The sequence below is a fragment of the Poecile atricapillus genome, chromosome 22, assembly GCF_030490865.1.
Source record: "Poecile atricapillus isolate bPoeAtr1 chromosome 22, bPoeAtr1.hap1, whole genome shotgun sequence".
NCBI classification, from domain to species: Eukaryota; Metazoa; Chordata; class Aves; order Passeriformes; family Paridae; genus Poecile; species Poecile atricapillus.
Genome location: NC_081270.1, coordinates 1,162,721 through 1,187,554, shown reverse-complemented (window position 1 = coordinate 1,187,554; position 24,834 = coordinate 1,162,721). Strand labels below are relative to the sequence as shown.

Genomic DNA, 24,834 nt, shown 5'->3' with positions numbered 1-24,834 from the left:
CCTGTTTGGTGAGGAAGGCAGGAGGAGGAGCAGGGGCTGCCTGCACACCCACTGTGACAGCTCTGGTCACCAGCTCAGCCCTCTGTACCTGGCTGTGACACACAGGGCAGCCTCTCCCAAAGCCCTTCCCACCTCCCACCACAGCTGAGGAGCTCCAGGGCTTTGGAGGTGACCCCAGAAGCAGCAGCCAGGCTGCAGAGGCAGGAGCAGAGCCCAGCCCTGCAGGTCCCAGCTCCTCCTGCCATCTCCAAACTGCTTTCATGGCCTCTACAGTCACCACACATGGCAGCAAACACACAATAAATATGAAACCGTGTATTTACCCTTCTCTGAAGTCATTCAGGCTTAATGTAAATGATTACCACAATACAGGGCTGAGTAATGTAGAGCAGTCATCCCATCACAGCATTAAAAACCAGAACTTTAAGAAATGGCCATATAATGTAGGATAACTCCCTCCTGTGATGTAAGATAACTCCCCTGTTAGGGGAGAACAGGCCCACGGGACCTGCAGAAGCTGCTGTTAAAACAAGAACCATTATCTGGGGAACCTGAAGTCATTTGGAGCCATGAAAACATCTGCATTATGAGGTTGCTTAACAACATTTAAAACAGGGGGGGAAAAAAAAAAGATTGAGCAAAAACTTGTTGTTTTACACAGCAGCTTATTTTGAACAGATAGACAGACTTTGAGAAGCAACAAGGGTAAACCCTGAAAACATGCATATGGGTTTCCTGACAGGCAATAAAAGACAAGTCTGTAGTATTGTTACTAAAATAGGTGAAATAAAAACATTCCAAAGTGCTGTAAATTCAGATCTGAGAAATACCAACAAGGAAATCAAAGCATAAAGAGAAATTCCTGGCACACAGTAACAGCCAAGCTAATGGTAACAGGAAAGAATCCTTGCATGGAACAGAACCACGTGGCCTGATTATCAAAGTCACCAGAACATCACACCCTTTGCTGCCTCCAGCTCTTATTTGAAGACAAAAATGAATTTGCACAATACTGACCACATTCATTTGTGTGTGTTTATAGAACGAGCCCATTGCTGCTTTGTGACTGGAACTCATCTCCAACTCTCCTCTCAACTAATTCCAGTTTCCATTCTAAATTTTATTTTGGTGCCTCCATCTCTGGAACACATCTACAAATATCTACCAAACTGTCCCTCCCTGCATGTTTTTAGCTGAGCTTTTCTCCACTGGATGTTTCATTTTGAAATGGTTGAACACTCAGCTGTCCCCTCGCAATCCTTTCATCCTCCAGAAAGCTTCAAACTATAGTTATTAAATCACCCAAAAGAGAACTAGATCAGGTTATTTTTGGAAAACCCCTTTGAGCAGGAAAGGCAAAACCTCTGCTCTTCAGCCACATGAGCAGTTTTATTTAACTCCAGACACACTTGTGCATCCGAGCTTCTCAAAAGGGAAGAGGAACTGCAGGGTGGGCTCCCACCCTGAGCTGCCTGACCAGACATTCCCAGGCAAACGTGCCTATAATTAAAGCAATTTCTCTCTAAAGAAAGCAGCATCCTGAGACTTGGAGACGATCTGTAAGACTAACTAAAGCTGTGCCACTTAAGTGCTCCATAAAATTCCCTAAGAGTGGAAACAAAGGAATCCTGCTCCTTCAAAGGCTGGAGGATGGTACAAGGTTATCAGGATCAGCAAGACATATTAAGAGGACATTTTTTCCTTATCCACTGTATTAAAACACTTTATGCATAAGCATGAAGACAGATGATATTTCTGTCTGGAGAAACTGCCTTTAATTTCAGACACTGGTCTCATTTTCTCTGAGGAGCGGCTTATTTTGGTTAATGACAGAGCAGACGTCAGAGTTTCCTTGGCTGTTGTAATCAGGAGATTAAATGTGCTTATTCATGTGTGAAATGTGGGCCTGAGCCCTGGCTGCAGCCTGTTCCTCACCGCCTCAGAATGCTTAACAACCGACATGGATTCAATTACACCTCGCTTCCTTTATTGCACTCACACAAAACACTAATAAATAGCCAGTATTTAAAGCAGTAAAACCTCGCTGCTGCAAGGGTGACCTTTGATCTTTAATCTCCGGCTGCCCGAGCAGTTTCTGCCACGAGGAGCAGGAAAATGATCTGAAAAGCAAAGGGGCACAAGAAGGAATAATCCCAGAGCTGTGGGACAGAGGTGCTGGAAAAGTGATCGAGTGTGCAGCAGCCCCACACAAGGAACAGCTCCTGATCCCTCTGGGCTCCTCTGAAGGCTTCACGTGTCCAAAGGGATTTGCAGAGAGGGTCTGTGTTTCAGGGATCATATGAGCTCCTGCATGACCTTAAGTGAGAGAAACCAAAGCTGTCAATGTCAGCCTTTGCCTTCCAACATATTCACACCCCCCGAGCGCAGCTCGGTGTCTCTCACATCGCGGTGCCCGAGGTGAGCTTCCCAAAGAGCCCTGACACTGCCCAGCTCCACAACCTCACTGCCATCATCATCATCCCCTGGCTCCTCACCAAGCCTGCTGCACTCTTCTGCAAGTCACAGATTTGCCTTCTCAAAAAGAGAACATGGTTTCAAAGACAACTGATAAATTCACCCTCCTTGCAGCGGTGTCACTGCTCCTGGGCAACAACCAGCTGAGCTCCTGAGTAGACTTTAAGTACGTTTTTTTTAAAAAAAAGGATCAGCTCTCAGCTGTCACACATTGGGTGTTTCAATTCTATAAAATTATGTTAAAACAGCAACATCTCTGCTACAGGAGTGACCCCATCAGCACCCAGCTACCCACTGCTAATGAGCCCATTAGAAAGGGGCTTCACCGCTGGCCCCATCTTCCATGAGAAAAAGGGATAAAAAAAATATTAAAAAATGCTCCGAGTGATTAATCTGCTTCTAATCTACACCAAGAGGAAATACTTTTAACACTGCATGAAATAACTTCTGGCTGTGGTCACGCTTCAGACATTAACATCATTTCTGCTGGCAGGGCTCTCAGCAGAGGCTCTGAACTGGAGTGTGACTCTGGCAGGCTCTGCTGTGGCAGCACGAGCTGGATCCCTGAATTTGGGTCTGATCTTGTAAGCTGCTGAGAACAAGGCTGCAGAGCGAGATCTTAAGCCACTAAGCACAGAATAACCAATGCAAATAACCACTAAGCTACACATGAAATGTGGTGGCCTCCTTCATGCTGTGGTACCACCACACCTCGTCACTTGCCACCAGCACAGTCCAGGACATGGCAGAGGTACCATGGCAGCAGTTTGGGTTTCTGGCCCTGTACACACAAAAAAAAATTGGGAAAAAATTAAAATAAAATTAAAAAAAAAAGGGAAAACCTTCCTACCTTTCATAATGACACACTAATACTCCATGACATGCAAATGAAGATAATACGAGCCATGTCTCATACTGAAAACACCTTCCAAATGGAGGTTATTTTCCTGAAATGGAGCAATATGAAACTCTTGAGTCTATTTTCAAGGTGAAGCTTTAAGGTTAGACACCACTAACAGCTCTGAAACAACATTAAATGTTTAATAAAGCAACCTGCAGTCCATAGTGGACGAGACAGCAGCCTAAGCAGAGCACCATAAACTGTTCAGAGCAGTGTTTGATCCATCCCTGACCAAGGAGAGTCTTTATTCCCTTCTTTATTCCCACAATAACAAACTGGGGTTACCATATCTCCTTGTTCTTTCAAATGAAAACCTGTGATCCCTCAGCAACCAAAGACAGCAAAACAAATTACATGATTTATTAGGGATCTGATGCACTGAAGTTTTCCTTGTAAAAGCTCAGCTTTGAAGACTCTTGACTGTGAAGTTTCCATCATTTCCTGCACGTGAGCATTCAGCAGCTGAACAAGCAGCAGTGAGAAGGATGTCCTGTCAGGCAGTGTTTTCTGAAACACTAACCTAATCAGGAGCTGACTTAAGAGCTACTTTTCAAAATACTACACAGGAAAACTCACTAGGTGCCAGTTGCCCAAGCAACTGGGACCTAATTAAATCTAGCCAGCACTTGAGGGATTAGGCTGTTTTCTCCTGCCACCCTCCAGCCTCTCCCCTGAGATAACACACACAGCTATGCTGAGATTTATTACTTGCTGACTGCTTCTCACATATGCTGATCTGGCCTTTGAATCAGAATGAACCTGGCTAGAAGTGACATTTCAAAACTGTTTGCAAAGTTATGTACTATTTTTTATTCAAAACATGAAATAAAAAATAATGTAGAGCATCTTAGTATCTAATGGTACTGATAAGAACAAGAAAAAAGGAACTCTTAGAAGGGTATTTCTCAAGCTCACAGCCCAATAGTCAAGTGAAAAACTTTTCATTATTTCCCACTAGTGCTGTGTGTATTATTTCTTTGTCCACTGCTGCCCAGCCAGGGATAACTCCACACATGCTGCTCAGAGTTTTTAAAAAACCCTCCCATAAGAGTCTTTTTAGAGAGGGGACAAAAAAAACCCCACCAAACCAAAACCTCCAGAAAACAACACATCAAAGCAAAAACCCCAAACAAAGCAGAAACCACAGCAAGAGTTCTAAGAAAAAATATCCCTATATAAATCTAGACAAAAAAAAAACAAACCCTAACATAACCACTATCTTCCTCACATATTATGCTCCAAAACAGAAATAAACTGAAGTTGTCACGAGCACTGCTTAGGCTGGAAGAGGCAGGAAAAGTTTCAACCCTCTCCCAAAGATAACCACGAGGAAGTTTTTATTATTTATTTTATTCCTCATCTCTCCAGGGCTGAAGCACTTGTTTATCTGCCCAACAAGAACAGGTAGAACACTTTAAACTTTAAACTCTCCCATGAGAGTCACAGCAACTCCACCCATCTGCACATCCCAGTGAGGTTCCAGAGAGAGGAAAAAGCCCTCAGAATTTTATTAACCTGACACACAGTGCTTATAATTCATCCCCAGAACTCTCTGCACTTAAACTGGGATGTGCACTGAGCAAAGATTTCCCTGTCAGGAACTGTGTCATGCTCCTGAAATCCTAAACCACTGTGAACTCCCCCACGAGTGAACAGAACAAGAGTTATATTTACCTTGGGCATCTCAGATGCCACAGCAAGCCCTCAGAAGAGAAGAACCCAGCCAAAAGCATGGATTCAATCAAGTTTTGTGCCAAAACAAAACTTTATACAGCAGCGTTTGTTAAAAAAAGCCAAAGTCTAAAGTTCAGCATGTGCATGTTTAGCAGCATTCTCATTTATATTGCTGACTCCATGCCCTAAAAATCCACAGGAACTGCTTTTACCAGCTCCAAGGAGGTTGTACATCCTCCTGGGGCAAACACAGCCCCTGACTCTGGGTACCAGTGGACAAACCCAATGTGGCACACGAGGTCCCAACTCTCATAAATTCCAGTGGAACTACCAACCCCAAGGTCAATCAGGCCTAGTTCGATTTCAATTCCCAGCTATATAAATTTTTCACATTATTGTAGTCACCAACTACAATCATTTAAACCACAGATCTCATTTGCACAGAGACTAAAACCTATTTTTTTTTTTTTTTTTAATTTTAAAAACTTCACGGGAGTAGTCAGGTGCTACTTGAGTTACCAGCAGAGCATCTGGGTTTTTTTGACTGTTTTTTTCCACACCCCACCTTTGCTGCTGTCAGGGCAGCACAGAAACACCAAGAGATGAAGCTGTAAAAGCCCTGCTCAGCTGCAGCTCCTCCATCCCTGCATCCCTTGGGTTTGACCCAGAACAAACCTCACTCCCTCAGCGACTCCTTCCAGAGCAGACAACAGAGCCAAGGTGAAACTTCGAGATCTGAAAAAGCTCCCTGAAACCCCAACAAACAGATGGCATCGTTTGGGTTTTAAATGCTGCTTAGCATTTCCAGCTGCAAGTGGCAAATACCAAACATGCTCTGAATGTGCAAATGATGAGCTCAACACAAAGGGGACAATGCAATTTCTGCTAAAGACAGGCAGCCAGAATGTTCAAACAGCCTGCACCCCATTTTCATACACTACTCATAATTACTTTATTGCACCGGGAAAGGGCAATTGCTTTCCCAACAATCTGATAACCTTGGGCTGCTCTTAACTCTTTAATACCAGTTTTAACTACAAGCCCGAGCTGGGGCTCCAGTTTTAAGCCAGTTACAGCAGTCTGATATCAAACACATGGGGAAAACGAGTTCTGTCTCACATACTCTCACACATCAGCACACAAGACACCAAAGAATATTCAATTCTTAAGCAGGAATTGCCATATATATATAAAAAAATCCATTCCCAGCTCTAATCTCGAAGGAATAGCTTTATTAGCAGGAAATGGAAATCTGATTTTTGGCTGCTTTGTTAGATTTCAATAGGAAATGGAGCAAATACAGTGTGTTTTGACTGCTTGGAAGAATAAATTCTGTAGGGATCTGTTACTATGTCAAACTCGGGAAAAAAAGTCCCCAACCTTAAGTGCTTGAATTGTATTGACTCATATCACGGCTCAGTCATTTCCACACTGCCTCGTGATCCCACTGCTCACTGGGGCTGCTCATCAGGCACTGAGCGAATCCAGGCAACTTCTCAACAGCAAAAACCACAAGTAACTGAGTTCCCAGCTTCAATTTGTGCCTGGGTTAAAAGCCTGCTGTGGGCAAGAACAGAAATGCAGTGAACTTCCCACAGCAAGGACAGAATGCTTTAGACTGCAAATGCTGCTGGAATATTTACTGCCTATTAGCAAAATTTCAGTTTTATTTCAAAAAAACAAGTAATTTTCATCTCTACAAATAAGCAAATTCACAAAGGAAACGTTGCCAAAACCAGGGTGTTTTTTCTTGCTGGTCTCAAGAAAATTCAAATCAGCACTTAGGACAAAATATATTTCATGTACAAAAGTGGTGTTACAGAAGCAGCAGTTATCTACACCAAAATTGGCTGCTTTCAGAAAAAGATTTACCTAATCACAGCTTTTTGCAGTCAGCTCATTTAAAAAAGGGAAAAATAAGGAATGAAAAACCTGCAAGTATCAAACTTTTAGGCCCCGATACTAACACATTCCAGATTTGTTATTTCACACTGTATTGTCATCTTATGAAAATGAAAGTGATATCCATCCACAGCAGACTAATTAAACCAAGTTTCCTTTCAAAATTTGCCATTCCTTCCCAAGAGGAGAGCACAGCTACATTGTTAATGCTGAATTTACAGCCTCCACTTCTTCTGTACTTCTGCTAACGTTAGAAAATGCCTGAATTCCAAAGGCACCAATTACACAAAAAAACATTATGAGAAAATCTACACATCACAATCAAATCCTATCTATTCCACTAGTAAAACATTTATCCAATTACCCAGCCCTTTTCTTGGATAAACTTGACACACATGTTTCCTAGGGAAGGACAGCTTGTTTTAATCATTTACATTTTTCAACACTATTTGTTCTCACTTGGTATCCAAAGGTCAGAACTCAAACCACTACCCCAGGCAAACTTTGGAATAAATACTATTTTTGTCCAGTCTTCTGGAAAGAGTTGCACTTCTGCTAAGAAAGCTGAAGTATAAAAACCAGATTTCCCTCTGACTCATTTCAAGGTGCCTGACATTATTTTTCATGAAGTTGTCTGATAGTGTGTATTTTATGGCTGCTCTTTATTTATGTGGGAGTGTTACATCATTAAATGCTTTTCCAGTCTTTAGTAATGGAGAAATTTGTCCTGTGCTCTGAAACACTGGAGAATCAGCCAAACAAGGTGCAAGGCTAAGCAAGGTCCAGTTGACAGAGTTTGAATTATGCCAGCTGTGATCCCAGCTCTCCTTCCCCAGCCCCCCTTCCTTATTAAAACATATTAATAAAGATTTGCCTGTTAGGGGCTGGTGATTATTGCAGGTAAAGGCCTCATCAGGGTGCCTGCTGTTCAGGATTACCATGGTTTAGAAACCATTCCTCATTTTATTTACCTTTAAACCGCAAAATACAACTACTCATTGCTCTCATGTGTCATTTGCCGAGTCTGGCACTTTAAATACACAAGGTTCAAGTGAGAATAAAAGTTATTTTAAAGCAGGAATAGGTATCTTGGCCAAAGCATTACAGCTCACAAAAACTAATAAAGCTGCTCTTGTTGAGGCTGTCCCAGGCATGAGGCACCCCCAGGAAAGCAGCAGAGCACATGGAATTCCTGCTGCCAGTGCCTGGGAAATGCTGCTGCTCCTGTCCCATCCCCAGCCCCATCCCACCCCTGGAGCCAGCTCCCAGCTCAGCTCCTGCCTGGACATCCTGCACAGCACAACTGGGAGCTGTGCAACTGGGACCAGTCCCAGGCAGGCTCAGGATGCTCTGGGGGAGCAGTGGCCACCTGCAGCAGCCCTGGCAGCACCTTCTGACCCACAGGAGTGCACAAAAGTGATCTTCACTCCAAAGTTTGCCTGGGCTATCCGAGTTCTGACCCTTGGATACAAAACTGAACCCTAAGCCTGACTCTGTCAGAGCTCAGCCTAATGCCCCAAAGACACAGCCTTCATCTGGAAATCACCTGGCCAAAACTCCACAGCCTCAACACCCTGTGCCTGTTCCTGTTCTGTGTTCCTGTGCCTGTTCCTGTGCCTGTGCCTGTTCCTGTGTTTCTGTGCCTGTTCCTGTGCCTGTGTTCCTGTGCCTGTGTTCCTGTGCCTGTTCCTGTGTTCCTGTGCCTGTTCCTCTGTCTGTTCCTGTGCCTGTTCCTGTGTCTGTGTTCCTGTTCCTGTATCTGTTCCTGTGCCTGTTCCTGTGCCTGTGTTCCTGTTCCTGTGTTCCTGTTCCTGTGTTCCTGTTCCTGTGTTCCTGTGCCTGTGCCCGTTCCTGTGTTCCTGTGCCTGTTCCTGTGCCTGTACCTGTTCCTGTGCCCGTTCCTGTTCCTGTGCCCGTTCCTGTGCCTGTTCCTGTGCCCGTTCCTGTTCCTGTGCCCGTACCTGTGCCTGTACCTGTTCCTGTGCCCGTGCCTGTTCCCTGCCTTCACTGCTTCTCCTAGCAGTCTCTCAGGTGGAATATCCTTCCAGCCACACGGAGCCACAAGCTACAGAAATGCTGCTCTGCTTTAATACTCAGTGTGTGCCTCTAATCCAACACAGCCGTGCCAGCAGAACCTCTCGGCATCTCCTGAGCAGAAGCCCCAGAACAAGGCACAATTAACATGGACACAATTAACATGGGCACACTGACCCAACAACACCCAGAGCTGGCTCTAGAAAGCTACAGAGCCATTAAAGAATTCAGTAATGAGAAATGTAGAGATTACAGCACAAACCCTCTCCAGCCAAGACAAGGAGGTTTAGGATTAGTTCAGTGATAAACAGCTCATCTCCTTCCCCACACACAAAAATCAAAGCAGGCTCTGGGCAGTGAGCTGTTAACCGCTCATCAGGAGACAAAGCCCCATCTTTGTCACCTTTACACAAACAAAAGTAAGCACAAAAGGCTTTGAGAGGAACATCAAGGGACTCTCTACAACCTGTAGTAAAACCTCGAAGACAGGCGATGCTTTCTGACAGAACAGCTGTACACATCATTATGTTAATTAAAATTAAAGTCTCATCTACTTAGCGTACAAGCAATTCACTGAACCTTAGTGCCAAAAGGAAGGAACCATTTCCTCAAAGGGCCATAATCACACACAACTGGAACAAGTTGCCTGCTTGCACCGAAGGCCACAGCAGCAAGGAGACAGAGAAGTATTCAAGAAACAGTCCTGGCTATTTTAAGCAAAACAAAGCACTATCAACCCTAAAGCACACACAAAGGAAGTGGTGGGATAGATTACGTCAGCTCTCGCCTCAATTCATAAATCCTAACCACAAAACAAGACAAATTCTCAACTGCCTCCCTCTGGAATCCTGTTTAAAGCCAATACACGCAGTTTAGGTCTTAAAATACGCTCTCGAACAACACTCGCTGATGCATCACTTTCAAACAGCAACCAGGGGGTGAAAAAATGGTGTAATCCAAGTGAATTCTATCGTGCTGCCAGATCAAATAACATTTCGAGAAGTGCCTGCCAAGCACCCAGCCTGCCAGAGCACAATGAGCACTCAAGTGCCTGGGACTTAAAACCACCTTTCACTGGTCCCAGAGATCTTTATAAAATAGTTTAAACACTACCAAATTACAGGGTTGGAAAAACAAATAAAAGCTTTTAAATGCTGCTCCTGCAGCATTCTCAGTTTGCTGTCAGGATCTCAGACGTGGCTGCTGATAGTCACTGGGCACGGGGATGCAGAAAGTGCCTGCAAGAACAAAAACTGAGAGAAATGTGGAGTCGCTCGCACGTCTGGAAATAATTGCCTGCAGATTAACAGCTTTCCATGGGAATATGCTGTCTGTGGGCTTCGAAATCTAGCTGACTTTAAACTGAGTTCCCAGAAGAAACCTATCTGAGGAGCATCTGAAATTACACTCAGACTACTGGGTTTCTATTCGCAGCTTTCTTCTACTTCGTGCCCAACATTAATGTTGAGTTTAAAACAACAAAGGAGGAAATTGAGTGGCCTTGTCAAGCGCCATTTCCACTCCCCGACAATTAAAGCAGCCCCATATGGCTGTGAGGAGCCATCCAGCCACACAATGCCCCATGCAGGGCAAAGCCACATGGACTCAGACGAGCTTAAAACCAATTGCAAAACAAAGCAGAGCCGGTTTCTTCCTCAGGAAACAAAGTGGCCGAGCAGGTCTCCTGTCACTATCTTAAAACACCAGTAAACATCGTTAAAAAAGTTCCCCCACACACTGGCCCAATTAGCGCTTCAAAGGCATTCCATTGTACCAAGCGTAATGAAAAAGTACTTTCTTCCAGGATAAGGAAAATGCAATCCTTATCTCATTTGCTTTTAAAAACCAGAATTAAACACAGCAGTCTGATTACCCGAACTGTTTATATATAGAACAGGGAGGTAAAGCATTTGCTATGGAGAGAAAATAAAAAAAATAACAACCAACTGAAAAAAAAAAAAAAACCCAAAACCCCAACCCTGCAGCCTTTAGAGCATTCGGAACTTCCCAGGTCAATAACAACCTACCCACGCCTCACCTACCAAGTCGATCCAACTTTTTCTGAAAAAAAAACCCAAAAAAACTGGAGCAACGCAAAGCGGAAAAGAGAATGAAGCCAAGCCTTTCCTCCATCCAGGCAGTTCTCGTTGGCCAGGTAACAATTAGTCAACTTGCAGAGCAGCCTCAGTTCTCCGGCTGGGAAGGAAGGCGGCTCGCAGCGGCTCGGGCAGCCCGCGGCTCCGGGGCTGGGGGCACTCCCGGCGGAGCGAGCCCCGCGCCCTGCCCCGCTCCGGAGCCCGGCAGGACGGGGAGGAGGAGGACGGGGAGGAGGAGGAGGAGGAGGGCTCCGGGAAGGGCAGGCACGGAGGAAGCGGGGCCGGCAGGCGCAGCTGGTGAACAAAAGGAGGCCCCTCCGCCGCCGCCGAGCAGCTGCGGCCGGAGCGGAGCGGAGCGTCCCGGGCCCGCCGCCCCCCGCCCGGCCCCACGCACCGGCCCCGGCCCCGGCCCCGGCCCGCTCCGCTCCGGCTCTGCCCGCGGCCCCGCTCCGCCTCCTCGCTCGGCGCCGCCGGAACCGGGAGCCCCGTGATTGATGGCAGCGCTGCCGGAGCGCGGGCAGCGGCAAATCGCAGCTGCGAGCGGAGCAGCGCCGAGCCCGAGCATCCCCCGGCCCCGGTACCACCGAGCATGGGGTGGGAACGCACCCCGGACCCGGGGAACGCACCCCGGCCCTGGGGAATGCACCCCGGCCCTGGGGAATGCACCCCGGCCCTGGGGAGCACATCCTGGCCCTGGGGAATGCACCCCGGCCTGGGGAACACATCCCGGCCCTGGGGAGCACATCCTGGCCCTGGGGAACACATCCCTGCCCTGGGGAACACATCCTGGCCCTGGGGAGCACATCCTGGCCCTGGGGAATGCACCCCGGCCCTGGGGAACGCACCCCGGCCCTGGGGAGCACATCCTGGCCCTGGGGAACGCACCCCGGCCCTGGGGAACGCACCCCGGCCCTGGGGAATGCAGATGGGAACTGGGGAACACATCCCTGCCCTGGGGAACACATCCCTGCCCTGGGGACACATCCCGGCCCTGGGGAACACATCCCGGCCCTGGGGAACAGAGATGGGCACTGGGGACACATCCCGGCCCTGGGGAGCACATCCCTGCCCTGGGGAATGCACCCCGGCCCTGGGGAACACATCCTGGCCCTGGGGAACACATCCCTGCCCTGGGAACACATCCCTGCCCTGGGGCAGAGCCCTCCACGCCTTCAGCCCCAGCACGGGTGACAGGCACTGCCTGGCCAGGACCACGCTCCGAGACACCTCGCACAGCACACTCTGCTCTGTGTTCAATTAGTGAGCCATTTTGTTCAAAATCTTCCCTATGACGCCTTCCTTCCCCCCATTAGGAGCAGAAATTCATCTGCTCAGCCAAACGTGTTCCTTTTAACTGTATTTAATTGGATTTTTTATAAAGAATGAATATTTATCTTCCTGTGCATCTCCATGCAAACCTGTAACTCATCTCCCAGTGTCTTGTGCTGTTCCTCAACACCACAACCGTAACCTTTCAGATGTCAGTACCGACTTCATTTCAGAGCAAAGCTCTGCTATTTCCCTTGCAGAATAACATGCAAAACAAGTCATCTATGTAATCCATTACCTTGGGGCAACGCACACTTTATCCCTGCCGAGCAAATCCATTTCCTAGTCACACAGTAATATTTTACCTATAAAATAAATATGGGAGTACACCACCTCCGAGCTAGTTTTACAAAGCCAAGGGAAAAAAATAAAAAAAAAATTGGGAAAAAAATGATAATCATTAAGGTTCACAGACCCGGTTAATTAGAGCAACACCCTCAAGTACTGCCTGCCAACTTCATCTTTCCAGAGGCTGCTAATTATTTGTAGTTGTGTATCTTCCCGCAATTTAGCCATGCCCATTTCTACCATTTTCATAGCAGAGCCCAGGAGTCCTTCAGCAGACAAAGATCTAAGTTTGAAATTTATTCTGTACTTTCTAGAAATAGCTCCCTAAAACCACCCACCCAGCCGGAGCAGCTGATTAATTCCAAGGCGCCCTCGCCGCGTCGCAGGGCTGCTGTGATCGATACAAATCGAGGGTGGTGCAGGCACGAGCTGCACTCCTGCAATATTCATGGTCCAACAGCTCCTGAACCAGAGCCTGTCTTCACCAGACCTGGTGCAAAACAAGCTTTGGAACCAAGAAGCCGTGTGATAGCTCCAAACCTGCCAGAGCTGGAATTCAATCCTCGAGTCAGCACAAAGCGACCACATCGCGTTCATCCTCACTCCTCAATTTTCTAATCAAATGTGGCCCAACACCTGGCACATGGTAGAAGGGAACTGACTGCTCCAGAGTGTATTTAAATCAGCGTTTACTCCTAATGACTTCCAAAAGAGCTTTCCAGCAGGAAGTTAATTCAGGCCAGGTTTCATCATTTGAAAAATACCCTGTTTGATGGTTCTTGTTCAAAAACACCGTATTCCTCTAGGGCAGGTGACGCAGCCAGCTTGGACCACAAATCCCTCAGGTCAGTAAACACTGGAAAAATGCACTCAGGTAATAATAATAATAATTTTAAAATGAGTGGATTTCTTTGTATCCCATTAGGATGGAAGTTGTTCAAACAGTGCAGAGCAGCATCTGGCAGTCTGAGCACAGCAACAGAACTGGAGACTATTCTTGAATCTCAGACACTGTCTTGCAAATCCAACACAAACCAACTTCCGAATTCAGCAGTGTGGGAGATGGCAGAGAAATCATCTCGAGTCCCATCTGTTTGTACACAGCATTCTGGAGATCCTTGAATGAGCAGAACAGCCACAGCACTCAATCACCGACATCAGAGACAGCTCAACTTTCACTAATTGGCTTTCCTAGGAGATATGGAGATCTGCCCCCATTTCAGAGACTAAAATAAAAAACATGCACAGAGTACGGCCTCAAGCTCCATTTTGCAATAGGGACTTTTTATCTTGGCTTTTGAAAATGGACTATAAAAGATCTTTTCTTGGTCATGAAATACACCTTTGCTAGCCACAGCATTATAAAATTACAACAGCAGTTCTTTTTGTATCTCTTCTGCAAGCTGGATATCTGAAAGAGGGGGGGAAATGTGAGTTACACATTCACAAAGCTCATCAAGACCAGGCAAAATCTACTTCCACACGGGTCAGGAAAACCCACTGGAAAGAGGAAGCCTCGAGTGGAGATTCCCTGAATGGACAGGGTTGGAAACACTGCCCAGAGACCCCTCACTACACCCCGTGGTGTTTGGTCCAGAGTGCATCAGTCCTCTGGTGCTGCACAATGAAACAAAGCTCGACTCCACCGCCTGCAAAATCCATCCCAGCTTTCTTGGCAGGCTCCATTTATCAAAACAAGCCTGTCATGTCGAGTACCATTAACAGATAATGAACTGAGACAAGGGATGCAGTTACAAGCAAAGCACTCCGCATGCTACAGGCCTGAGCACACAGCCAAGGGAGCTGATATTTACTATAAACATCATAATTAAATAGAACACCTAGCTGAAGAAACATTAAGGTCGTGACAATAAACAACAGAAGCTGGAAATCTGAAGAAATAAGGCTTTGACTGGCTGTCAGTAATTCCTGACACTGCTCAAAGGCATGTGCACATCCAGCCCTGCACACCTTCTCTTCTCGCAGCTAAAATCTGGGAAGCACCTGTTAACTCGCAGCTTTCGGCTTTCAGCGCTTCCCCCGAATCCTGTAACACTTTGTATCCTGTACCCACGCACTTCAGCTCATGAAAGATTGAGCGCTGAGAAGTGACAGACAGTGTATCTTCAAAGGGCTGGAAAATGTGCTGCTTTCCAGACACACGACTCATAACAAACGCGAATAATTCATAACTTCGCACGAGTCCGACCCTATTGGAAGAATATTAAACACAGACGCACAAATTGGAGGAATATTAAATAAAGATGTAATCCCTCCAAGACACAAGACCTATCAATCAGCAGCATTCCCCACTTCTGACAGAACGAGCCATCGAGCACACATAAACATTCCACCCGCTGCAAAAACCGCTCCAAAGGAGCAATTCCGGCTCTCCCAGGTATCCAAACACTCGGAACACAAACTAACCGTAAACAGGCTTAATGAGATTATACAGATTCAACGGGTACATTAAGTTGTTTTTCTTCAAGAGATGCTCATGACAAAGAGGTGCCACCAACACTTGGAAGCGGCTCCCCCCGACCCCAAGCTCAGCACGAGTCAGATTCTAAAGCAGGTTGGACAACAGCGGTGGCTCGCACAGACCGAACACAAAGATGCCTGAAATTCTCTAAAGAGCACACAGACATGAACGTGACAAGTGTTTCCCAAAAGCCAACCCAACACAACTTCCCAGTTTAGGCGGGCAGGGAGTCTAACACTGACCCCCTGCTAAGCTGGACCTGTTTTTAGAACGGGACTTAACAGAGGAGGAGGAGGAGCACGTAAATCACGCTCTGCCCTCGGGTCTGGCCTTGGGCAGGGGGGAAGAGGAAGGGAGCAGGATCATGGAGAACAAACTAACAGCTTAATGTTGTCCCAACAGTGTTTTCCTTGTGTGTCATCAGTTGTGGTGCTCATCAAGTTCCCCAGTCTCTGTCAGTGGTGCAACCCCGGCCAAAACCCCCACGGTTCCTCCAGTGAAACAAAAACGTGACAAGAGGCAGCTTCAAGTCCAAGTGAGCTGGAGAATTGCAGGGGCCAGCGGTGACCTGGAGATGTCTCAGCACAGGAGAGGAATTGCTGGCTGAGCTGCCAGCAGGAAAGGTCACCCCCCTGTGCTCCCAGCAGCAGCACTGAGTGTCTGTAACCCATCTCTGATTGTTTGCACTTGGACATCAAAGCACCCGGGCTCTATCTAAACACAAAACCTTTGGTCAGGTGAGAGGTGAGGCTCTGTTCCTGTGTAAATAATGCACAAACAGCGGGAGGAACCCATGCCCAGCTCCTCACAAGACACTTACTGCTGTCTACACATAAATTCCTTCAAATGCACTCGCAGCAGAAGTCGTGCCTGTGCTTGCAGCTCTGCGAGCACCCACAGGAAAGCTGCAGCACCCAGCGCTGCTCTGCTCCGCGGTTACACCAGGGTGCTCCTCCACACTGCTGAGAGAGGAAACTCGGCTGTTCCTGCCCCAACACGACCCAAAAGCCACTTGGTGCTGCAGTCCCAGCCTAGGGAGGCTGTAAGCTGTGCACACAGCCGAGAGCCACGGCCACTTCTGCTGCACCACATCTGCACACGCAGCAGTTCCTCCAGACCAGCGTGCCAAGGGTTATTTTCATTTCCAGTGTAACTGCTGGAGTTGGGATGAGCCATCTCCTTGCCTCTCTCAAATCCCCAGAAGGAACCTGTGTCCTGTACAGACCATGGACCTTAAGAGGCTTGGCTTTTTTAGCTGGGTGAGATTTTGTTTTGTTGCAGTGAGGTTTCCCTGTTAAACTGAATTACCAACACTATCACACATTTTATGGCTCAAGAACTGCGACTCCTTCCCTGCACTTACGTGGTGCTCCGGATATTCCAGGTGACCTCTGGCCAAGCTCCAGGTCCTCACAGGTCACTGTTAAACCCCACAGCACATCACCATGCTGGGACTCAGAACAGCCTGAGGAACCTCAGCCTCTTCTTAACGACCCCTGGGCCCAAGAATTGCAGGCGGTGCCCGTCTGTAACTGTCACCAGCAACTGCCACCAACTGTCCCTGTGCCAGCGCTGTGGGGTCACAACTCTGCCTCTGCGGCACCGCAGCGACAACGCCTCCCACAGAAACCCCGGCCATTCCCGACTCCTGTGCTGCTCCCTGCAGCTCAGAGCCACTGCTTGGCAAAGCTGCATGGGACTGTCCTCAGCCCTGAGCCTGGGGCACAGCCCAGAGCTGCCAGGGGCCAGGCACAGCATCCCTTGCAACGGGGCAGGCACTCCAAAGATACCCAGGGCTGCTTCACTGCAGGCTGGGGAGCAATCCCTGGCCTGGCTGCACAGGACCCTGGCTGCACAGGACCCTGGCTGCACAGGACCCTGGCTGCACAGGACCCTGGCTGCACATCACCCTGCCTGCACAGGACCCTGGCTGCACATCACCCTCACTGCACAGGACCCTGGCTGCACAGGACCCTGGCTGCACAGGACCCTGGCTGCACATCCCCCTGCCTGCACTGGACCCTGGCTGCACATCACCCTCACTGCACAGGACCCTGGCTGCACAGGACCCTGCCTGCACAGGACCCTGCCTGCACAGGACCCTGGCTGCACATCACCCTCACTGCACAGGACCCTGCCTGCACTGGACCCTGGCTGCACAGGACCCTGGCTGCACTGGACCCTGGCTGCACATCACCCTCGCTGCACAGGACCCTGGCTGCACAGGACCCTCTCTGCACAGGACCCTCTCTGCACAGGACCCTCTCTGCACAGGACCCTCACTGCACAGGACCATGACTGCACAGGACCCTGCCTGCACATCACCCTCACTGCACATCACCCTCACTGCACATCACCCTCACTGCACATCACCCTGGCTGCACATCACCCTGCCCGCACGCTGCATTTCTGTCACAGGAGGAATGAAAAAGCAGCAGTGGCTCCCCCAGGGAGCTGTGAAGGCAGTTCAGTGCTAACACGTGAGAAAAGCAGGGGTTTACAGGAAGGCCTGGCTTAGGAAGTGTTGGGGAAAACAAACAAACCAAAGATACCAGAAAAACCCTAACCAAGCAACCACAGCCCAACAAGGAAGAGCCCAGCCCTGTCAGAGTTCACTCCCAGGTGCCCATACAATGAAATGAGTGTTCCCAGCAGTGCCAGCCCTGCCCCTGCTCCCTGCTCTTCCCTCCTGATCCCCCAGCTCTGCCTGGACAGAAACCCCTGAGCCCAGACCCTCCTGAAACCCCAACCCCAAACCCCCTGAAACCCCAACCCCAAACCCTCCTGAAACCCCAAACCCTCCTGAAACCCCAAACCCCCCCTGATCCCCCAGCTCTGCCAGGACAGAACCTCCTGAGCCCCGACCCCTGTGGCCAAGGAGAAGCCAAGCTGAGGCAGAGGAGGGAACACAGCAGGGTTCAAACTCAATTCTCAGGCAATGATCTAAGATAGCTGCACCTCCAAGAGGGCAAAATTCAGCCAGAATTACAGGATGCTTTTTCTGGGAAGGCAGAAGGGGGAAAAAGAAAGCACTTTTTTTTTTCTCTGGTTTGTTTCTTCTTCTCTGTAGGGACCAACACTTAAATTCAAAAGTGGTTTTGTAAAAAATCCCTGCCCTGGGAAACTCCAGATTACAGAATGTTAAACTGTAAGCCAAGAATATTAAAACAAAATCCAGTGTGTCTGCCAGATTTTGTGGTACTTACGGCAAGACACCAACCTGTTCAGCAGCTTCTTGAATTTAACACAAAGGAATGCACACAATTCATTTTAGAAGGTATTATCTTACACAGAACAAAAAAAAAAAATCCAAATATTTGTCAAAAAAGTCATTTCAAAGAAAAATTTACATACTTGAAAATGTAACAAATGGATTAAAACAAACAAGAAGCTCTTTGTTCTCAGATGAAATATAAAAAACACAAACAAAATAAAATTCTCAATAGTTAAATGTGTGTGGGAGGGGTGAAGCCAAAGGAGGAAAGGAAGAACCAAACAAATGCATCTTTTTCAGCTCTATCAAAGCAGCTGTAAAACAATGGGAATTTTCCTGTTCTTCCCTCCAGTTTAAAGTAAAAGTAACTCTGGGGATGGAAAACCTGATACCTCCATCAAGAGCCCGTGGAATGTTTAAACGATTATAGCACAAAGCAGGCTCGTACTCACGCTGAAGGAAATGACTCCCAAATGCTTCCTCTGCAATCCTCCTTCCAGAGCCAGACAGATCCTTCACCCAGGGATTTTCTCAACACAGAAATGGAACTAACAGAGCTGTAAAATTTGCAATGGATTTACAGCCCTTCACTGAGATCACAGAGGAGATGGGAGCTGTGGCTGCAGCTCAGTTTTTGGAGCAATAATCACTCACACGTTCAAAGACCTCTGAAAATTCAACTTTGGGGTTTTTTTTTTTCAAGTGACAACAACCACAGGATGTGACTGTACCTATAATAACCTCTCCCTCCAGACAGGGAGATAAGCTCTAAAAACAGGAAGTTTCCACTGTAATCTTGACAAAATATCAACAGTCTGAAAGCACACAACTCCAGTTCAGTTACATGAGGAAGGAACTCTTCACTTCCCAAAATCACAGCACAGGATACTCAGTGCATGGAACAAATTCACCTCTCCAGAACGCCCCAAAACATGGAAAAATGGGAAGATTCTCACTTTATCCCTTTCCTCTTCCCTCCACAGCTTCCAAGAGTAAGCAAACAAGACAGCTTCACTCCCACAGGAAGCATTATTATTATTTTAGCAGTTTGCTGGACTGGTTTTGATTTGTTTTTTCCAGCAGACAGGGATTTGCTGGTGCAGGGCTGTGTTTCACACAGTGTTCAGTCTGCAGCCACCTACACAGGAACTTTGAGTCAACTGAAAGGAAGCAGCAGATTTTTGATAGCTGCTATCAACCAATTAACAGCCAAAAAAGCTTTTCAAAATTAGTTTCACAATGTTGCTCACGCTGGAGATGAGGAGGAGGCAATAGTTTAAGCAGGGCTTACACCAACTTAGCAAACACTCTCAAAAGCAAAGGATCCTGCTGTATATTTTAACATAAATCAGCTTCATGCTGCTTGTCAACACAAGGCACGTTCTCCTGTCAGTATTCAACATAAAACAACAGAATCACACGGAAGGCTTAAAAATCCCATTCTCATGGCTGTGTTCTGACTCTGAACTTCCTTCAGATTCTCAAGTAAAACACACAACAGTCCTAACTCTGCTCGTCTTGGTTCCATGTGAGCTGCAGCCACTACAGGAACGTCTAAATTCAGTATTTTTAGGAAGGCTAAACCTGCACCACATCAGTTTTTCCCTTACACAGTTCCTTCAGTGGCCTATTAAAGAATTCAACATAAAAGGCATCCCAGGTGTTCTATTTAGCTTCTTGTGATATGGAGATAAAACAGCAAAAACTTCAAATACAACCCCCACCAGGATTAGGCAACCAAATCATTCCAAGGCATCCTAGCAGCGAGGGTGGTGAAGGATTCTATGGAATTTCTTTGGAAGTCCTTGCAGAAAGCTGTCAAATATCAGAGCCCCAATTCCCTGTCCCTCTGAGCCGTGTCCCAGGTGTTCCATCTGAAATAATAAATCTGAAATAATAAATCTGAACTAATAAATCTGAAATAATAAATCTGAAATAATAAATCTGAAATAACCTCCTGCAGGTTGCAAATTGAGCCCAAAACAGCCACACAGAGGGACATTTCCACACAACAAACATTGATTTCAGGAAGGCCTCACTGCAGGGAATCCCAGGAGAATCGTGAGCATCAGGAACGATCCCCAGCGAGGCAAAGGCAGAGCTCTCACAGCAGCAGGGAGGATGACAATGGCCATGGCAGAGCAGAAATCCATTTCCTGGGCTGCAGCACTGCCAGGACATCCCCAGGGACCGGGAAAATCCCACCCAGACAGCGCTGGGAGCCTGGAGCCTTCTCAGCTCTGCTCTGCAGGGCTGCCAAGAGCAAACCCAGAGAGCCCAGAGCTCAGCAGCACCCCAGAAACTCCTCACTTCCCCTGCTGCCAATCCCTCATCCCTGAGCCACACAGACACCAAAACTGCCATGGCAGGAGCTCAGGAACCCAGAGAGGAGCTCGGGAACCCAGAGAGGGGGGTCAGGAACCCAAAGGGGGGTCAGGAACCCAGAGAGGGGGTCAGGAACCCAGAGATGGAGCTCAGGAACCCAAAGGGGGGCTCAGGAACCCAGAGAGGAGCTCAGGAACCCACAGAGGGGCTCAGGAACCCACAGAGGAGCTCAGGAACCCAGAGAGGGGGTCAGGAACCCACAGAGGAGCTCAGGAACCCACAGAGGAGCTCAGGAACCCAAAGGGGGGTCAGGAACCCAAAGGGGGGCTCAGGAACCCAGAGAGAGCCTCAGGAACCCAAAGGGGGGCTCAGGAACCCACAGAGGGGCTCAGGAACCCAGAGAGGGGGGTCAGGAACCCACAGAGGGGCTCAGGAACCCAGAGAGGGGCTCAGGAACCCAGAGATGGAGCTCAGGAACTCACAGAGGAGCTCAGGAACCCAGAGGGGAGCTCAGGAACCCAGAGAGGAGCTCAGGAACCCAGAGAGGAGCTCAGGAACCCAGAGAGGAGCTCAGGAACCCAGAGAGGAGCTCAGGAACCCAGAGATGGAGCTCAGGAACTCACAGAGGGGCTCAGGAACCCAGAGAGGGGCTCAGGAACCCAGAGAGGGGCTCAGGAACCCAGAGATGGAGCTCAGGAACCCAGAGATGGAGCTCAGGAACTCACAGAGGAGCTCAGGAACCCAGAGATGGAGCTCAGGAACCCACAGAGGGGCTTGGGAACCCAGAGAGAGTCTCAGGAACCCAAAGGGGGGCTCGGGCAGATCCCAGTGTGTGATTCCCAGAGCACCTTCCCAGCTCTGAGTGCTGCTCCCTCCCTTTCTGAGCACTCTGTCTGGGTTTTGAGAGGTGAATGACAGGAACTGCTCAATTTCCATGTTAATGTTTTATCAGAAAGAAGTATACATGTCACATCATGAGCTCATTAACAATCCATTCCTAAGACTTGTATTAAAGCTTGGCAGGCAAGTTCCTCCTGAAATGAGATCTGCTGCTTTGCTGTTTGGGATCTGAACGCTCTGGGGTGGCACATCAAGAGGTGAAAACGTAATTTAAAGGTTACACTTTGTTCCAGTTTCATAGAATCATCATTAAGCAGTCACAGAACACACACCAGGTTATCCATTTCTTTCTTTATTACCTGCAGCCACCAAGTTTCAGGAGGAAAACTCTGAAATGGCTTATCTGCCGTAGCACACGTCTGTGTGACTTCACATGCAGGTAAACACGCAGCTGTCATTCCTCTGGCTACTCCTTTCTCAAGGAAATGTCCCCTTTGGGGTGCCAGGAAGCAGCCAGGAAACTGTATTTGAAATGTATCTGAAATCAGCAGAGCTCACTGGACAAATGAGGTCAAGAACAAGGCCGACAACCGCGTTAGATTCAGTTCTTGCAATGAAAAGACAAAGTCCCTTTCATGGCTTCCACTACAAAGAAACCCATCATTAAACCTCATTTTTGTCAGTTCCTACAAAGGCTGAAGATACAGACAAGTGGTGTTTAAAAGAAAAGCCTTTGAAATCAAATGGCTCCCAAGAACATCCCTCCCTCCGTGGCAGATGGAAACTTTTCTCCCTTCCCCTCGTTATTCCTGAAGGTGGAACCTCGTCCTCCTCATTAGTTCCAGACCTGGGCCAGCCTGTTTGCTTTGTTTGTGGCCTTGGTGCTTGCTTTTGTTTTTTAAATAACCTTTAAGACATCTCTCTGTTGATTAAACCATTTTCATCCTTCAATGAGTTTGATTCCTATTAGTTCAGACTGCAGAGAAGACATTGATTTTTACTATGCTCAGGATCAAGAGAAGTAACAGCTTTTCCAATTAAACAACTGCTCACCGCTTTAAGTACAAAAATATGTCCACAGCAATAATGTGCAAGCATCCAGAGCCCTGCAATGCCAACAGCAGCTCACACACAGGACAGCTTTCACCTTTAACTCAGGAAAACTCCAGGAATTACAGACAGTTCAGCTCCAGCTAACTCTGCTGATCAGGAGCTGGAGCACTGAGAGAGGCTCACAAAAACAGACAACTCCTCTTGCAGCTCAGAATTCCCATCATTACACACACAAATCACCACACTGAAACACAAATCACAACCAGAAATGGTCCAGAGGCTGCTGCTTCTCCTCTCAAATGAAGCTTTCATACCAAACAAATCCATACAGTTCTTGCATTACAGCCTTTCAGAGTTGCACTGTAAATCAAGTATTTTATTCCACACCCTGCAGCTATTTCCACATTTAATAACTGACATGGGAGACAAGTTTTAATCTCCATCAGGCTGAAACAATTACTGTCCTCATAACCACTCAAGTCAGAGGTAAAAATTACGAGATTTCTATCACCCAGATTGCATATTCAGGGGGAAACAGATCCATTTTTCCAGAGGAAAAAGACAAAGTACTGTCAGTGGTACAAAAAAAAGGGGAGCCCAAACAATCCCAGTCCCCAGTTTTTAATGTGCCAGAATGGCCTTGCCCTCCAGGCACTCAAGGCTTTCTTTTAAACTAAAAAATAAATGCAACAGCCCTGCCAAAAACCAGCAAAGAGACAAGAGCTGAACAGACCTGACACTTGCAGATGTAAATATTCCAAAAACTCCAGCTTTAAACTTTTCTTTGGCATCAAGGAAACAATTGCCATGCTCTATTAAAACCTGTCTGAATTAGAGACCTGCCCTGAGCACACCTTGAGCTTTTCCAGTGGCCAGGAAATTCCCTCCCAAGGACGTTTGGGGCAGGGTCACAGGACTGGGAAATGGAAGGAAAAGATGAAAGTGTCACAAGGACAGATACAGCCAACAGGAAAAAAAAACCTGTGTGAAATCTCACTGTGGAATTTATCTATTATTACATGTTTTACTACCAGTTATTACTGGCTGCTAGAAAGGGATATTAAAAATCACAGCAGGTCAAGACACTGCTTCTTTCTCTATTAATATATCGAGGCAAAAACGCAGTGATTCACCTCCTGTCCAAGAAAGGGAGAAAATGCCATCAAGTTTGAATCATTCCTCCTTTTATTTATGCTCCATAAAGACCTCCAAAGAAACTTAAACACCCAAATTCTTTAAATCAGTGTGAGAACACATGGAAGGAAGGATGTCAGAGCTCACAGTGCAGGAATCCCCCAGAGCTGAATAATTGAGCAGCAGCTTCCAGAAGAACTCTCCAGGCCAAACTAATATTCAATTTGCAATAAAGTGGGAGCCCATGTGCTTGGGGAGGAGGCAGAAGGGAGGCAGAGCGATTTTTATTGTTTTTCTTCAGCAAAACGTCACCAGTGGCTGTTGAGGAGGGGAAGGAGACGCTGCCTTGGCTCAGAGCACCCTCTAGAGCCAACTCCTCATCCCTGACATCACTCTGGTGTCCCCTTCCACCCCAGCCCTGCTCCCTGCAGAGCTCTCAAATCTGCAATATTTTACCTTTATGGATCAGGAAACTCAGCAGCACTCTGCACACATCAGGGAATAAATGCATTTCCTAAATTTACACCCGCTGTACATTCATCTCTGCTCTCCCTCAGGTCCCATCCCTGTGCTGATAACAAAATTAGACACTACCTCTGATCAAAGTACAAAGCTATAAAAAATAAGGCTGTTTCTCAGTTGGAGGAGAATTAACCACCTCATCCTGAATAAAGACTCAGCTTTGTTTTCCAAGACTTCACATGCACCTTTCACTGAAGTGAATAAAGAAGCTGCTGTTTCCCAGATTTTTTTATATCAGGCCGAGTATGGATTGCAGGAACCATCCTCAAACTGGAGTTTTTAATTATTATTTGTAAGTGAAAGATTTTGAGGCATAGGATTTCAGTTAATTAAAATCCACTCAGTTATCAAACTCCTGCTAAAAGACCCATTTCAACCTCCAAGCCTGCGAGTGTATCAAGTTCTCACTCACTGATTGTAAACTTTTCACTTAAAGCAGGTACATGTAAAAAATAACAATGACACAAGGAGCTGTGCAGGGAGCCTCTAATCAGGAACTCTTCATCAATTCAATTATTAGGGATTCATTTCTTCCAAGTGGCCCACAGGAAAACCAGAATTTAAT

The 24,834-nt window shown here is 47.2% G+C and overlaps 1 protein-coding gene across 5 annotated transcripts in view; it reads right to left on the bottom strand.

The window, feature by feature from the left end:
• Nucleotides 1-24,834, bottom strand: part of RERE (arginine-glutamic acid dipeptide repeats) — a 183,329-nt gene that overhangs the window by 132,104 nt on the left and 26,391 nt on the right. For 2 of the 5 annotated variants that reach the window (XM_058854958.1, XM_058854963.1), the window contains exon 1: nt 11,029-11,472. The exons of 1 other annotated variant lie outside the window; for it this stretch is intronic. The gene's annotated coding sequence lies outside the window, so the exon portion shown is untranslated. Of the gene's footprint in view, nt 1-11,024; nt 11,473-24,834 lie in introns of those variants that run through there. 2 more of the 5 variants (XM_058854959.1, XM_058854962.1) reach the window with 2 other exon arrangements.